The sequence below is a fragment of the Sorex fumeus genome, unplaced genomic scaffold (genome assembly GCF_029834395.1).
Source record: "Sorex fumeus unplaced genomic scaffold, SorFum_2.1 ptg000002l, whole genome shotgun sequence".
Lineage (NCBI taxonomy): Eukaryota > Metazoa > Chordata > Mammalia > Eulipotyphla > Soricidae > Sorex > Sorex fumeus.
The window spans coordinates 65,176,940-65,194,727 of record NW_026606059.1 but is presented as its reverse complement, the minus strand read 5'-3'; the positions used below and the strand labels follow the sequence as shown (position 1 = coordinate 65,194,727).

Sequence of the window (17,788 nt, the reverse complement as noted above, 5' to 3'; positions counted from 1 at the left end):
CCTACGAAGACTTGCATTGCCATGAACTTTCCTCAGGCACTACTTTTGCTGTATCACAATGTTCTCCTACCTTGGATCTTCATTTTCACTTGTTTCTGGTATTTTGATTTACTCTCAAATTTCCTCTTTGACCCATTTGTTGTTCATTTAGCTAGTTTAATTTCTGTTTGATTTTTTCAACAATTTCTGGTATTTCTGAAAAGATAGTTGACATGATTTATACCCTTTGATTTTATGTTTGTATGTTTTGGGACCCAGCATGAAGTCTATCATGAAAAAGCATGTGCATTAGACTCATTAGGAATAAAGATACACACAGAGCTAATGTGTCCTTGTTGATCAATATAGTCTAGTTGATCTATCTAGAGATAATAAAGCATTGCTGACATCTCCAACTACTATAGTGTTACTGTCAGTATCTTCTTTTGGGGTTACAGACAGCTGTTTTAAAAATATTTATATATTCGTTGATTATATATTTATAAAAATATTTATATATTCCTTGACTATATCAGCCAAAGAACTCCACATCGAGACCCATGGTCAAGAACGGAACAAACAGGGTGAGAGACTGTCTGAGTTCATCATGTCGACCAAGACCATCCATGGTAACTCACAGTTTCAGAAGGCCAAATCTAAACGTTGGACATGGGAGTCTCCCAGTGGACTGTTCCACAATGAAATTGATCACATAATATTCAATCAATGGTTTTGCCTGACCTATGTCGCTGTTGTCCCAAAATTCTAAATGGAATTGGAGCACTGTCTCCTTCGTGCAAAATTCTACTTAACAGAGTGGGGAGAAAGGGCTGAAAAGTTTAAGAAGAGAACTCCCAGAATGACCACCAACTGGGAGCTCTTTGGCACTATTACAGCAACATGGAAAGATGCCATCATTGACAACATTGGCAAAGAATATGATCGACTGGTTTAGCATCTACATGATTGTGCGAGGAACGCCAAGAGAGAGATAGCTACAAAAAGATGCCTGTATTCGAAAACTCTTCAGCTCATTTGCTGACGTGTCTTGGCGCATGCCTCAAGCAACCACAAGTGAATGTCCAATCTCACAAAATAGTACAGAGAAGCAATCAAGGAAGACCTCAAAGAGAGAAGAGCAGCAGTGCTGGCAGATGTGGCAGAAGCCGGTAAAAACATTAGCAATGCCTGCCTGTCCTTTGCTAACTACAAGACCAAGATGACTGCCTTCCGGTGTCTTGATAGATCTATCACATCTTCCAGAAGGACAATGGAGAAGATTATCCATGATTCTACTTGGATCTCTTCGATAGCCACATCCACCTGCCCATATACCAAATTCCACAGGATGATATGACATTCCCAACATTCTCCCTTCTGAAATCCAACATTCCATTTTTGTCGGTAAAGAAGCGAACAGCACCTGACCTAGACAAGGTGAGACCCAAACACCTGAAGAACTTGCCCTCAGTACTCATCAATAAACTGGCTCGGCTCTTCACATGCTACCTGTCTGAATGTAATGTTCCATTCCAATGGTATACCAGCAGGACTGTACTACTCTACAAGAAGGGAGACATCTACGACATTGGCAACTATCACCCAATCTGCCTGTAGTCTGTTGTCTACAAGCTGTTCACTCGAGTCATCCTAAATAGGATTGGCAGAACAAGAGATGAAAAGCAACCATGCGAGCAAGCCTGGTTCCGCAAAGGATTCAGCATGATCGACCATATTCACATGATAACCAAGCTCATTGAGGTTTCTCGGGAGTTCAAGATGCTTCTCTGTCTAAGGTTTATTGATTAAAAGAAGGTATTTGATTCTACTGAGATGGAAGCAGTCATTGAAGCCCTAGACAAATAGGGCATTCAAACTCAGTACATCAGGATCCTCCATGAGCTGTATTATGGATTCACTAACAGGATTTCACTATTCTACAAGGAAGTGAACATTCATGTAAAGAGAGGGGTTTGGAAGGGTAATACCATTTCACCAAAACTCTTTGGTGCTACCCTCGAGAATGTCATATAAGAACTGAAATGTAAAGGAATGGGAGTGAAGATAGATGGTCAACAACTACACCACATCCGCTTTGCTGACGACATCGTTATAATAACACAAAACATTAGTCAAGCAGCACAAATGCTGGCCAACTTCAACCATGAGTGTGGAAAGGTCAGACTACAGCTGAATCTCACAAAGACAATGTTCATGAGAAACGGTCTCATTCATGACGTTCCATTCACTCTCAATGGAATGAACATCTCTGAATGCAACAGTTATGTGTACCTAGGTTGAGAAGTCAACATGAGGAACAACCTGGCACCTGAGTTGTGCAGGAGGAAGAGAGCAGCTTGGATAGCCTTCAAGAGTGTTAAAGAAATAGCTAAGAGGATGAAAAACCTCCGGCTCTGGGCACATCTCTTCAATTCCACTGTTCTTCCTGCATTAACATACGCTTCAGAGACCTGGGCTCTACGCAAACAGGATGAGAACAGTATTCCCATCTCCCAAAGAGGAATCAAAGGAGCTATGCTTAGAATATCACACTTCACTCAAATGAGACAAAGAATCCGGAACTCAGACTTGGTTGACAATCAAGATTAGGGATGCTGTCTCATTTGCCAAGGTGTCGAAAATCAGATGGGCTGGACATGTAACGAGATTTGGAGGCGACCAAGGGACTAGAACCATTACTGACTGGATTCCACGGGACGTCGAAAGATTGCATGGCCACCCACCTATGAGATGTTCAGAGTTCTTCATCAACACCCTAAATGATTGGTTTGAGGCTCTTTGTGTTCCTAAAAGGAGAGGATGCCATTGGGCTACACTAGCATCAAAGGAACAAATGGATACACTACTGGCTCCTACTCGAGCAAATCGATGAATAACGGGATGTCAAGTGATGAAGTGATCTCTCTTCTCTCTTCTCCCGTTGATCGTCGATTTGCTCGAGCGGGCCCAGTAACGTCTCCATTGGAGACTTTGTTGTTACTGTGTCTGGCATATCGAATACTCTCGGTAGCTTGCCGGGCTCTCTGAGAGGGGCGGAAGAATCGAACTCGGGTCGGCCATGTTGGCCGCTAGTAAGGCGAACGCCCTACTGCTGTGCTATCACTCCGGTTTCTCATCACTCCAACCAGCGCGACCATGCCCAGGAAGAAGGCGGCGATGAAGTGATATCCCTTGATTATTAAGAAAATACCATCCTCATCACTTACAACTCTTTTAACTTGAAGTCTATGTTATAACAAAAGAGGTGACAGACATATAAAGAGAGTTACACATTGCAAGTAAAATAAATAAAAAAGTACACGGGGAAATGAAAATTCATATCTTGATCAAGGATTAGAAGGATTAATATTGTTAAAATGATATTCTCAAAACATTACACATATTTAATGCTGTCCATATAAAATGCTCATGCCATTTTTATGGACTTAAGAAAATGCTATGTAAATTAATATGGAGAATGGGGCAGGAGAGATAGTACAGCAACAAAAAAAGAAGTGAGACATCTTTTTCCCCAAATTCAAACTGTTACTGTTTTTGGCATATCCAGTACACCACAGGGAGCTTGCCAGGCTCTGCCATTCGGACAAGGTACTCTCGGTAGCTTGCCGGGCTCTCCAAGAGGGACAGAGGAATCGAACCTGGGTTGTCGGCATGCAAGGCAAATGTCCTACCTACTGTATCACTCCAGCCCTAGAATGAAGTCACTTATTGGTTTTTTGGCTAAGATCTAGTGTAGTATCCTCAGATATATACCAGTTAATCTTTGATAAAGGAGAAAAAGTGGAAATTTAAACTAGAAAAGCCTCTTCCACAAATGGTGTTGGTAAAACTCATCAGTCACATACAAAATATTGAATTCAGTCCCCTTTCTGAAAAAATATATACAAATGTCAAATCAAAATAGACTAGAAACCTTAATACAGACTTGAATCTATAAACTGTCTTGAGGAAAACATAGGTAGATAACAAAATCTTGACACTGAAACTATAGCTACTCTTCAATAGTTTAATGCTATTGGGCATGCAATTGGAAGCAAAGATAAACAATGTGACTACATCAAACCAAGATGTCTCTCTACTACAAATTAAACTTAAGTAATAAAATAGCCCAAAAACTGGAAGAAAATATCACCTACTACTTATATAACAAAAGACTAATATCCAAAATACATAAAGCAGTGGTATAACTTGATAATAATAAAAAAAACTCATTAAAAATAGGAAGACAGTTTTAATAAAACTTTCTCAAAGAAAACATAGATGGCCAAAATGTATATAAAAATGCTCCACATCAGTTATCATTAGAGAAAAGCAAATCAAAATGAGATATCATCTCATGAGATATCAACTCTCATTATTAAGATTAGCACACATCACAAAGAACAAAAATCAGTGGGATATGGTGAGAAAGAGATGCAATACTCACTGCTGGTGGAAATATTGACTGATGAAGTCTTTTAGAAAAACAGTATATACACTTCTCAAAAACTAGGAAATGAGCTGAAGCTCACTTCTTGGCAGCTACCACAAGGACCCCAAAACTTTATTCTGAAAAGACATATAAAAGCCTCTGTTCATTGTAGCACTATTCACAATATTTAAAAATCTGGAAATAACCCAATTATCCAAGCACAGATGACCGGATAAAGAAACTATGATGCATACATACAATGGGATACTACTTGGCTATAAGATAAAGACATGCAATTTGTTGCTGTGGATAGATATGGAGAATATTAAGCTGAGTAAAATTAGTCAGAAGGAGAGATTCAGAAATAGAATGACTTCTCTCCTATGCCGACTATAAAGAAACAGAGTAAGGGTAAACAAATGCCAAAAGGAAACAGAAACAGGACTAAGGGTGTTGTGTTGGGAAATGTTATGCATGAAACCTTGTCATTAATAGTATTGCAGACCAAAGTTCCTAAAACATATTTTAAAGGGAAAAAAAATCAAAGTAATTTCTTATGATTGTATGGATTTGGTAGAATATTAACACATAATTAGATTTAGAAGCCCCTCCACCCTTCTCTGAATATCTGCAATCTAGACATGGTGTTGGCTCTAAAGTAAAAGTCCTCAGTCTTTTAGGAAGAGTATGAAGTGGAGACACAGTCAGTGAGAGTGTGAAGCCTGCAATAGACTAACTGTGCACAAATTCTAGTCCTTCTTGTTAACTTTTGACCTTATACACAGGAAGCTGTTGGTCTATGGGTGACTAAAAATCATAATTATCTCAGTAAGCCTCAAAAATTGTCAAGTTAATTCTAAAATTATGTGGAATGGTAATTGCATCAGAGAAGAACTAAAACAATTTTAAGAAACAAGAAAAGATTAGTGAAATCACTTTTTCTGAGGCTAGGGCTTACTCTAAAAAGAGTAAGCAATGCCTACAGTAAACAAGACAATGTGATAAAGAATAGTAGACACATAGAAAAGTAAAATAGAATAAAGAATACCGAAATAGAATAATATAAATAAAGTTAACTGATTCGTATAAAAGTGCCAATGTTATTAAATGAAAGATGGACAGGCGGCTTTTTTAAACAAATGGTGCTAGAGTAATTAGATATCCAAAGACAAATATAGTAAACTAAGAATTCTTTCTAAGTGTCATACTTTACACAAAAATTAACAGAACACATCATGAATGCAAAGTAATAAAAGTTTTTGAAGAAAAGTAAAGAACTCTTTGCTATGTAGGGCTAATATTTTTAAATTGACCTTTAAAAAATGAGGAGGCTAGAGCAATAGTACGGAGGTAGGGCACTTGTTTTGCCCACACTAGACCCAGGTTCTACCCCCCGCACCCGATATGGTCTCCTGAGCACCACCAGGTGTGATGCCTGAGTGTAGAGGCAGGATTTAGCCCTGAACAATACCTTGTGTGCTCCCAAATTGAAACAGATCCATACAAGCAAAAAATTGATCATTTGGTTCAACAATTAAAATATTTGTTCTTCAAAAGACCTATGAAGAGGATCAAATAAAAAAAAAGTCAGCTACAAATTGGGAGAACCTATGACAAAAATATTATTGGTAGAACATATGAAGCTACTCTTAAAGCTAACAATCATTTTATAATATAATTAGATACAAGGCAATACACATGAAAAATCATTTACTTAAAAAGATACAGATGGTAGAATAGTATATATAAGTTATCTTGTATCAGAGGAGAATAGAGAAATAAATGCATGGGACTAGAAAGATAATACAGCGGATAAGGCACTTACCTTGCACTAGGCCAACTCAGGTTCGATCCTACTCATCCCTTATGGTTCTCTGAGCAACACCAAGAGTAACTTCCAAGTGCAGAACTGGGAGTAATTAACTCCTGAGCATCACCAACTGTGACCCCAAAATAAAAACGAGAACAAAGAAAGAGAGAGAAATGCACATTAAAACTATAACAAATATTTTTTTGTGTATATATATATATATATACTTTAAATGACTAGAATGAAAAATAGTCATAACACCAAAGATCAGTATAAATGTTGGGAAACTGGATAGCTATGTATTATTGGTAGCACTGTAAAATAGTACATCAGTTTGGGGGAAAGTAGGACAGTTTCTTAACTAATTGCTGCGATCTTGGTAATTTCTCCAGGAGAAATTAAGTTTATGTTCTCAGAAAATGATATTTATATTCATAGCATATTTTTAAAAAGAACAGTCCCAGATTGTGAGTACTACAACTGTCCTTCAACAGATAAATAGTTAAATGGTGGTACTTTGATAGCATAAAATATTTCTCAGCAACACAAATGAAGAAATTGTTATTTAATACAATTTGAATGTGTTTCTAAACAATTATATTAAGTGGAAAAGTAAATCTCAACAGATTATGTATTGTATTTATTATATGGCACATTTGAAATGAAAATTACAGATGCCGTTGTAGCTACAGTTTTGTATCTTGATTGTAGTACTGGTTCCATGAATCTGCACATGTGACATGACTGAGACACATATATAACACATACACACATGAGTACTGAAACAATGGTGAAACTTGATATGTTCTCTGAACTTGACCAATATAAAATTTCTACTTTTAATACCGATCTATAGCTAGATGTGACGTTACCATGGGGAAAACTGGAGAACACTGAGAACTGCTTTATACATTTTTCCTGTGAACCTATTTCAACATTATTTAAAAAACTGGGTTTTTTTTTTTGTAAATAGTACAAAAGGATTGGACTTAGAGCAAGAGAAAGTCAATTTGTGGGGTATTATTTGAGAAGTTCAAGAGGTAACTCTATAAGAAGGAACAAAAGCTGACATTCATAGGAAAAGTTCAACTTTGGATAAGTCATTAATAACTATTTAAGTATTGACCCAATGAATTTACTTGTTAACATCTCAATGTGAATTTAAATTTAACAGATTTTTTTCTGAGAATCAGTTCTTTTTGTTTATGTCTCTGCCTCTCTGTCTCTCTGTCTCTGTCTCTTTCCTCTTTTTCTCACTCTCTCTCTTTTTTGTGTCCAGAGTAAAATAACAAGAAACAAAAAGTAATACACACACAAAAAATTAAGTGCCAAAGAGACAGTACTCTATGTAGGGCATGTTTTTTGCATGTGGGTGACCTGGATTTCAACCCTGGTATCACATATAGTTCCAGCCTTCCCAGGAGTGATCCCTGAATGCAGAGCCAGAGGTAAGCCCTATGCATTGCTGGGTGTGTCCCCCAAGCCTAAAAACAGAAATTAAATTTGAAAGGTATTCATTGTTTTATAGAAACCAAGCATTATTCACATGCCTTACATCCATTCACTCACTCAATCTTCTAAATAGCCATATGTGTATGAGTTAGGTTATTAAGCAACATTTTATTAATGTAAAAATTAAGCTTTAGAGTTAAGCACATTTGAGATCTTAATCCACACTATGAGTAGAAATTTGTTCTTCATGAGTGCAACACTCTTCTCAGAGATAGAAAATAAAAATAAAGTCAGCTTACTCATTGTCAGTCAAGTGAATGATGTGTCTCTGCTTATTTTCCTTTTTTTCTTTCTCCATTCAAACTCCTATATAAGATTTTTCTTCACTGCTAAATCAACATCTCCTAGTTCCTTTCCTTCTTACATCTTTCCAGGCAGCATCTAAGACGCTATAGCATTTTGTTAAATAGGAATATTTTCTCATTTTTTAAACTTTTCTCATATTTATTTTAAAATTTATCATCATCTGTTAAACAAAGAAAATTTCTCTCCCCCTCCTCTGCCTCTCCAACATTCTCAACCACCCATTTTAAAACAAAGGACATTATAATCCTTATGCATTTTTTTCTAATTACATCAGAATGTACCCTGGATTTAATTTGTTCTTCATAAGAAAAATATTTAAGTGTTTATTTATCAATTATATACCTAAGTACTTTGAAACTCAAGACATTGCATCGGGCTTTCTCCTCGAGAAACTGGTTATAAAACAGGAAGGACCTTGTTGCTTACATCACTTATCTAAAGCCCTTTCACATTACTTAATTAATGCTCTGGAGGGAGTTAGTTTTTATTGTCAACAGTATGTTAATGACTGTTTAACCAGAGGTTAAAAGTAAGCTGGCACATATCACAGATATATGAATTGACAAAGGCAGAAAGTCTGTGACATTCTCCACTTACATTCATCATTTTATCACTTTTATTTTATTATGAAATATATGCCTGGCCTAGAAAAATAAATGCAAACTACAGTTCATTCCTTTAAATCTAGAAGCAATACCTTAGCCACTGAATTCGCTGTCTTAACACTTGACTTATTGTAAAGATAGAAAAAGCAACCTACAAAAATTGGCCCCAGAAAACAATGACCAGGTTTATCAAAAGCCAATGTAAACAGGTGTGTCTGCCATGTTACATTAAAAAAAATCTTATCTAGTTATAGAATTTCTACAGTGTTGTTTAATCCTTCTATTCACACTAATTTATAATGTTTGGGTTTCATCATCCATCAAGAAAGACGAATGCCCAAGATGAATGGCTTTCTCTTATGTGAAAGTAACATCCCACTCAGAGATCTTGAATTCACACATGGCCCTTGAGGAGATATTCCTGCTCAACAGGTCTTTAGCATGAAACTCTTTCCTCTGGTTCATTTTATGGGATCAGTCTTCTAGACTTCAGTTATTTACTTTCCAAGCCAATTCTTTGTTGGAATTAAAAGCAAAACCATTTGTATCTTACATTCAGCCCTCATAAATGAAGAGCCCTTGTTCTGTCTCATATTCATTTTAGAATGCGAGAAAACAAAATGAAAATCAAGCTACTCCAATGTGAAGTTAATAGCAACTTCTCATTTAAAAAGAGACGAGTTGGTAATCAAGAAGAAAGAGTTGATTAAGAGACTTCTGGTGTAGCATTTTTGCAGGATGGACTCTCCCTTGGCTATACTGTGGTAGGGTAAAGTCCAGAAAGTTCTGGGTGTTCCTTTGTGGGATTTAGATATTAGCTGAGAATACTGACTGGTAGCTCCCCAGAGTACTAGCGTCTATGTCTCTCTGAGGCATAGGTCTATAAGAGTGGAAAACTCCAGGGATGAAACAGGAGTCAGATCAACCTCTCATAATCAGCATGACCAAATCAGTCTCATGCCAAGAGACACAGACTTGTGCCATCAGCAGTCGAGACAGCCAAGGACAAAGAAGACTCTCAAAGACCAAATCAGTAGAGAATATGGAAGACTTTAGGGTACAATGTGTCACAATGTCATGTTTGCATGTAAACCTTGCCAGAAGCTCTTCAATCTGGAATAAGAGAAAGAAGGAAGAGGAAGACAAAACTGAAGTTATTTGTCCTTCCCTTGATCTAAAGATTGGCTTAATCTTAAAGTGACAGAATTAACCAGAAGTGATTTGATAATCGAGGCTCATGAGTAGTACATTTTTTCAGTAACACTTTAGCTATAACTTTAAAAACTCTTACAAATCTCATGGTGAAATTTTTTGCATCAGTAATCAGTAGGGAAGCTATGCAAAAACTGGGAAATTTAAATTACATAAACATTTTTATATTTAATTGATCCCATACTTTCCCCCAATCTCACTTCATTGTTTTCTCTAAAATCATAAATTAAAAAAGGCTATGTCTCATTACCCTCTCTAAAATATTTCCTAGCACTCTTTACTTTACATAGCTTTATTATTTCCCTAAGCATGCACTGCTATATGGCATTTCATTATGTGTGAATAATTATTGTCTCTCCTACCTTCTAGAAATGTAAGTGTCACTAGGGCAAGAGAATAATGATTTTGCTTACAATTGTCCCAATGGCACATAGTCATGGTAAAACAGAAACATGCAGTATAAATCAGTGAATCTAGGAGAATGCACTCAATGTCTCTCTTGATTTCTTCATTATAAGTTGTTTATAAAATAATATTGATTAGTCAGACTAAGAAGCAAATACATATACCCTTAAAGACTCTTCATGAATTATAAATCTAAAAGTAATAAGTGGTGTGATACAATCATGAAAATATTTGAGTCAAGATGCTGCAGAAAATAGCCAAAAAATCTAATGGATGTTTATTCACTGTGTCTCTGTACATTGTGGTGTGTCTTTTCCTTCCTAATTTCCTAAAATAAATAATATAAGATACACATATTTTGTTGTGCTAACTTTTAAAATAAAATTTAAACTGATGACTGCTTCAGGACCCTGAATGTTAGATTCAGCATACTTTTCAGTGTTCATCAGATTACAACCATTTCTTTCTTTCATAAATACACCAACCTTTATTTTTAAACTGTATTGTGCTTCACAGTTACCACCAAAATGTCAAAAACTTCACTAAATCTCTAAACATCTTTCTGTTTACTCAATCCTTTCATTGCTTTTTTTCTCTGCTTGGTAACTTTAATTCTGTTGTCAGAGTCTAGAGGTTTATTTTTGCTGGACATTGTATATTTCCTTGCTTTGTTTCTTAATAAAACGAGGCCCCCTTAACCATGCCACTGGACTCAGCACCAGGTTGTTTTCATTCGGGGCGCCCCAGAGGGGGACAGGTGAGAGCCCTCCACACCCCAACGGACCCAGTCCCAGCAGCCGACCTCCACTACCCAACCACCACTACACTCCAGACAGCTTTTCACATGCTCAGGCCAAGCCTCACATATGAGTGAACATATTCCTGGAGACACTCCCTACCCATTTTCCATAATTACACCATATTTGGTTGGGTTCAGACAGTAGGCAACAAATCATAGAGGAGCTCGGCAAGCTACTGAGAGAATCCCGCTGACACAGCAGAACCTGGCAAGCTACTCGTGGCGTAATTGATATGTCAAAAACAGTAACAATAACATGTCTCATTCCACTGACCCTGAAAGAGCCTCTAATACAGCAGCGTTGGGAAAGGCAAGTAAGGAGAGGCTGCTAAAATCTCAGGGCTGGGATGAATGGAGACATTACTGGCACCTGCTCCTGTAAATCAATGAACAATGAGGATGATAGTGATACAGTGTTACAGTTTCTTAATATACCATATATGAGTGAGATGATCTGTCTTTCTTCATCTAGCTTACTTCCCTTAACATAGTCACCATCTAGTTGCATCCAATTGTAACAAAAGGTAAAATTTAATTCTTTTGTACAGAGTAGTATCCATTCTGTGTCTATACTACATTTGTGGGTCACACTTATGGCTTACTCTTGACTGCACTCAGGGATCCTTTCTAGAGGGCTCGGATAAACATATGGGGCCCCAGGGATTGAAGGTAGGCCAGTCAAAGGCAAGGGAAGTGCCCTACCCAGTATACTATGTCTCTGGAGGACGGACGTCCGCTCACATTTATTTAATCACTGCCCTATACCGAGCAGGCCCAGTAATGTCTCCATTGTGAGACTTGTTGTTACTGTGTTTGGCATATCGGATATTCATCGAATACGTCAGGGGTAGCTTGCTAGGCTTTCCAAGAGGGGTGGAGGAATCGAACTCGGCTCAGCCGGGCTGGTGGCTTGCAAGGCAAACGCCCTACCGCTGTGCTATCAGACTGTTGCTTGTAGATCTTGGATACCATAAATATTACTGGTTTAATAGTAGTTCTATTTTATTTTTAAATTTAAAAAACTCTGTAGTGTTATTTTTTTCAACCAAAATTACAGTTTTTTACAACCATCTTTCACAGCATCATTGAGACTGACTTATTTGTGTTTAGCCTTCTTGATATAGATCATTCTTGCTGGAATGAAATGATATCTCAGGCTGTTTGGTTTGCATTTCCCTAATAATCAGTGAAATAAATACTAATTTTCTGAATACTATTTTTCTATGATGTTGGATATTCGTATGTCTTCTTCGAGAAAATGTCTGCTGCCAACTCATTTCTCTGACTCATGAACACTAACATTTTCACTAGAAGAAATTTTTCAAAGGAAAAGTACACTAAAATATAGCCACTTTTATAATCATTTCCTTGCGGGTAAAGTATAAATCTTTACAAAGAGTGAAAAGGTGGGGGTTGGGAAACTACATTTTATTGAAAGAACAATAAGAAAGACAGATAATATCATATGAGGTACAATGAAAGACAGAGTATAATAAGATAACAAATTTAAAGGAAAGAGAAACAAAAATCTGTCATCATTGAGACAAAAAGATTCTGACATCCAATAAAAATCTTTCAACCCTGACAATGAGTTATCATGAGAATAAAAAAACCTGAGATAGTGTAGGTAATAAATACATATTATTTTACAATAATAAAGGAAAATCTTAGGGCTAAAAAATAAAACCAGAGACCAGAGAGAGTCAGCTTACGTGGTTTCCTAGCTCCATCAGCCCTTATGGTTAAGTGCAACATGAGACAGAAGTAAACCCTGAGGATAAATGTGAACCCCCCATATATGAAAATTTAGAGATAAAGAAATATTAGGCAGAACTGAGTGTGATAAGTGGTAAATAGGTAGCTAAATGTAATGGATTATTTTTATCATTATTTTAATGTCAGTGTAATAAGCAAAGTAAAAAACAAGAATATATAAAACATAAAATACAACACAAGGGGCTGGAGAGATCAGGGATTAAGTGCCTGACTTGCACCAATTCCCAGCACCACATGGCCCCTAAGCACCACCAAGTGTAGCCCTACATGGCTTGCAGGAGAGGGTGATTCCCCAGCATCCCTGCATCCCGGGTGATCCCCAGAATCACACAACCCAAGAAGCGCCTCATTCTCAGGCCCTAGCATTGAACCAACTGACCAGGTCAGCTGAAAATCACTGGAAGAGCTTCAGACCCTCTATGATTGACTAGGAAGCCTTTTGCCTGCAAAAGAAATTACAAGACATACCTACCTGGCTGGGGAGATCCCATGATGATGAAGGTGCTTTTCCCAGGGTGAGGCTTATTCATTGCACTCCAGATGTGCTGACCCCTGTGATTTCCCCAAATGTAGGAAACTCAACTGCATAATTTTTGGTAGTGAGGGACTGCATTCACACTCTTTCCTGGTTGGTGGGGGACGTGGGGAAATTACAAGACAAATAGTGCCAAACTATATTAGGTTTCGGTGTAAAACTATACTGTTTATAGTTCTTTAATTGTATTGAACATTTTACTAATACAATGTAGATTTTGATAAGAAAAATTGCCCAAATGGTGATCACTACAGCACCACTAAGAACATAATACCAAGTTATTTGGGCTTTGAAATGGTAGATTGATGAGATAAAAAGAACTAAAAAGTCCTGGTTAATAGAAATAATAAAGAAATGAGAAAGCCTGAGAGATTGTGCAGTGGTGAAGGCACATATCCTGCATGCAGCTGACCCCAGTTCAATGTGCAGTAGCTCATGAATCCTACAGCACTGCAGGTGACACCTTGAAGGTCTTTGAGCACCAGCTGGTGGCCTGAATAATTCTCAGCATCTTCACTACAAGACCCACGCTATATTATCTCTGATTGTGCATTGAAGTGCCACCCTGCTAGGTCCAGTTTTGCTTGGAAGGTGGCCCAGAACCCCTTAAGACGCCCCACCAAAATAGAATGCGGACCAATGGAAAAGTAAGTTATATTACAAAAAATTTCAAGATGATAGACAAAATTAATATTGTTATCTACTATAAATATTCAAATTAATTTTAAAAGGCAATGATTGCCACACCAGTTCAGAAATAGCATAACCAGCAATAGGATGTTTAGAAAAAGCATAATTAGTTGTAAAGACAGTAACAGGGTTAGAGATAGAAAATAGCATGCTATACAAATAGTAGGCTTACAGTGTTATATTAATATTGGAGTGCATTGAAGAAAATGGTCAGCATTGAAACAAAAATTATTAATACAAAGAGAAAATTATTTCATAATAATAAATGATAAATTATAAAGAAGATACCACATTTCTAAATAAGCCTATCAATATCAAGAGCTTTAAAAATATGTGAAGTACACAGTGACATGACAAAGGATAAAAAAAACTAAGCAAATCAATGAGAATTACAAACTCAATGCCCTTTCTCATTAAAAGAAAGAGATACAGTAGACATAAAAGATTGGAACAACACTGCCAATCAACTTAATTAATTGACAGCTAGAAGGTTAAGCATAGATTATTCAATAGGAAAAGGTATATTTTTGTTTTAATAAATTTTGAAGGATTGGATTCTTCTTAGACAATATAGAATAAAGTAAAAATCAATAATAATAATAGAATGTCAAAAGAATACTAAATTATTTATAACAAGTAATGTGCAACTGAGTAGTCATAGTACAAAGAAGAAAACATAAGGAAAGCTAAATATATTTCAAGTAAATAATAATCAAAACTAGTGGAAGTAAGCAAGGCAATCCTTAGTAAGAAAAATATGCCAACTTTTCAGGGCTGGAGAGCCAGCACAAGGGTGAAGGCCCTTGTTTTGCATGGTGTTCACAATACCTGATGGTTTCTGGGGCTCCACCAGAAGTCATCCTTGAGCACAGAGGCAAGAGTAAGTCCTGGGTATGGCTCCAAAACAAAGCAACAACAAAATGACAACTTTTTCATGATAACCTCACTCCCTTTATTTTGCTTTTTTCTTGTTTGGGGGGGTGTTGCACTTGAGAACTCAGTTGCTATTATTGACTCTGTGGTCAGGATTGAGTCCTGGGGTGCTGGGGTCCTGCAACTGAAATTGGTTGGTACGATGGAGGGCAACTGCCTTAACCCCGTGGTACTTCTCTGTACCTTATATTTCATTTGAGGTGGAAAGAGTTTGGGATATAGGGGCTATTTCTGGCTCTGGGCTCGGGAATGATCCTTGGTGATAAATGGGGACAGTTGGCAGTCCCGGGACTGAACTGCCACACTCAAGATAATGCTGTCTTTCTGCCTTTATGATGAAAGCTCTTTGCAATTAAGAAGTGAACATCTTCATTTGATATGGAGCATTTAAAAGTAGAGTTAATATTTTATTAATGATGAAACAGTAACTGTGTTCCTAAAACTGTGAAGAAGGCTAGTACTCTAGGAGACTGCACTTGGCATGACGTTTTTCATTCTTCATGAACTTTTTCTTTTTTCTCTTTTTCTTTTGCTTTTCTATTCCTTTCTTTTATTCCTTTGCTCTCTGTTTTCCAGTTTTGGGGCCACAGCTGGGAGTGCTCAGGCCTTACTCCTGACTCTGCACTCAGGGATCACTCCTGGTGTCACTTCTGGGTATCACACGAAGTACCAGGGGCTGAACCCAGGTCAGCCATGTGAAGGCAAGTGCTTTTGGGCTGGTTCCTTTCAGCCTACTCTTATCAACAAGGAAAACAAGTAACAGAAATAAAGATTTAAAGTAAAAAGGTTTTCCTTTTTTATCTTGTATAAACCATGGTACTGAAGGAGAAAATTCTAAGGAGTCACCAGAAGTGAGAAACTTAGTATACTCTCAGTTATAAGGTCTGATTTTAAGAACATAAAAATACCATAGTCAAGGCAGTGGCATAAGAAAAAAACACATTTACAAAATAAAGCAGAAAGTTTTGAATTTGACCCTTATAAATTATTTGATAGTTAAATAAAATATCTCAAGATTATCAAATGTAGAACAATTAACTTCAAAAAGTTAACAATTTTATACCTAGTCCCCCAAATCTCAGCTCTGACCTAATTTGAAATAAAGTATAGAACTGAAAATAAAAGCCAAGACACAGAGGAAACATCTTTTCTGCATTAAAGAAAATAAAAGTTTTCCTTCAAACAGAAAAAAAAGAGGGTAAAAAAACTACTGTATCACTGTATCACTGTCATCCTGTTGTTCATCGATTTTCTCGAGCAGGCACCAGTAATGTCTCCTTCGTCCTAGCCCTGAGATTTTAGAAAGTGCCACATTCGAGCCTCTTTCAGGATCAGGAGAATGAGACCCATCATTGTTACTGGTTTTTAGCATATTGAATATGCCACAGGGAGTTTGCCAGACTCTGCCTTGCGGGCAGGATACTTTCGGTAGCCTGCTTGGTTCTCCAGAGTAAGAACTAGATAACAAGATGTCACGTGGCTGCGAATGCTGGGTTTTATAGTCTTTGAGTCTTGGCCTTTGATGGGATTACACAGCACCAAGGGCAGTTGGTGGGTGTAACACCTACATACTGGAAGTTGGGGGATTTGGGTGGAAGGGGCCCAGTCCCAATCCGAGCAGGCTTGGAGATCTATGACCCAGGTCCTGCACACCTGGGTTCCTCTGCCAGTTCCTTCATGCGTGAGGCTTGTCCGAACATGTGGAAAGTGGTCTTAAGCATGGCTATGGCTGGAACAAGAGGTCTTCAGCTGCCGGGGCTCTGCTAGGGGTGGGGAGGGAAACTCAACTCGCCCTCCTCAAAGGGGCCCCAGTGAGGACAGCCAGGCGTAAAGGCAGGAGACTAAGCTGTTCTCTTCCAGGATCTGGCTTTTATAGTCTCTGGGTCTTGGCCATTGAAGGGATTACATGGTGCCAGGGGCAGTTGGTGGGTGTAACACCTACATACTGGAAGATGGGGGATCTGGGTGGAGGAGGCCTGATCCGAGCAGGCATGCAGATCTAAGCCCAAAAAGTCTACTATAATTTTTAAATGATTGATTTAAGATCATCTATACTTCAGTGACTGTTAATCTCTGAAAATAAAGTAATAGGTTTAATACTTGTTTTTAAAAACTTGCATAACCAAAAGTTGGCTGGAACTCTGTATTGCCCAGGAAACGTTAAATATTAAAGCTAAGAATAAAAGTACTCTAAGTAGTTCACATTCTAAGGTCAGAGTTATGGCCACTGACTTCTTGAAGACACAGCCTTTCTGTTCTGTCCTAAGTCAATATAGTATGTGCATGGGGAAAAGTAGCAAAGGGGAGCACTTTATGGATTTTAATAGATGAGGGGCTCTGAGTCATTAATTAAGAAAGAAAACCCCTGCACAGAAGACTTTCAGCATTCTAGTCTCTGGGCGATTAGCATGTCCCATGATGTTCAATAGTGGAGCATGAACAATTCTTGCGTGAGTACTTGAAGTAATTATAACATTTAGTAGTTTCCAGACCTTCCAACACCACAGTGGAAATCAGGGAACTATACCAAATAGGTCTGATATTAGTAAACACGCTTGTATGTAAAAATATTATGCCCGCCAAAAATCATCCCTGCTTCTTGTCTTAGATTACTCACTCCCCATTTCTGCTAAGTGTTAAAAGGACTGTAGCGTAGACCAGTATTTTTCAAACTTTTTCTAACTGGAGCCTCTTTGTGACCTTCTTTTCTTCCTGTGGTTCCCTAATTTCATAATATGACACTCCATTTATGCCATTTTTTACCTGTTGGATATCCTGTGGACCCACAGGAGAC

General features: G+C 37.6%; 1 non-coding gene across 1 annotated transcript; it reads left to right on the top strand.

Annotated features, from left to right (window-relative positions):
* The first annotated feature begins 13,300 nt into the window (after positions 1 to 13,300).
* LOC130023382 (U1 spliceosomal RNA) lies at positions 13,301 to 13,462 on the top strand. The gene has a single exon (XR_008792462.1). It is a non-coding gene; the product is annotated as a U1 spliceosomal RNA (small nuclear RNA).
* Positions 13,463 to 17,788: the final 4,326 nt, after the last annotated feature.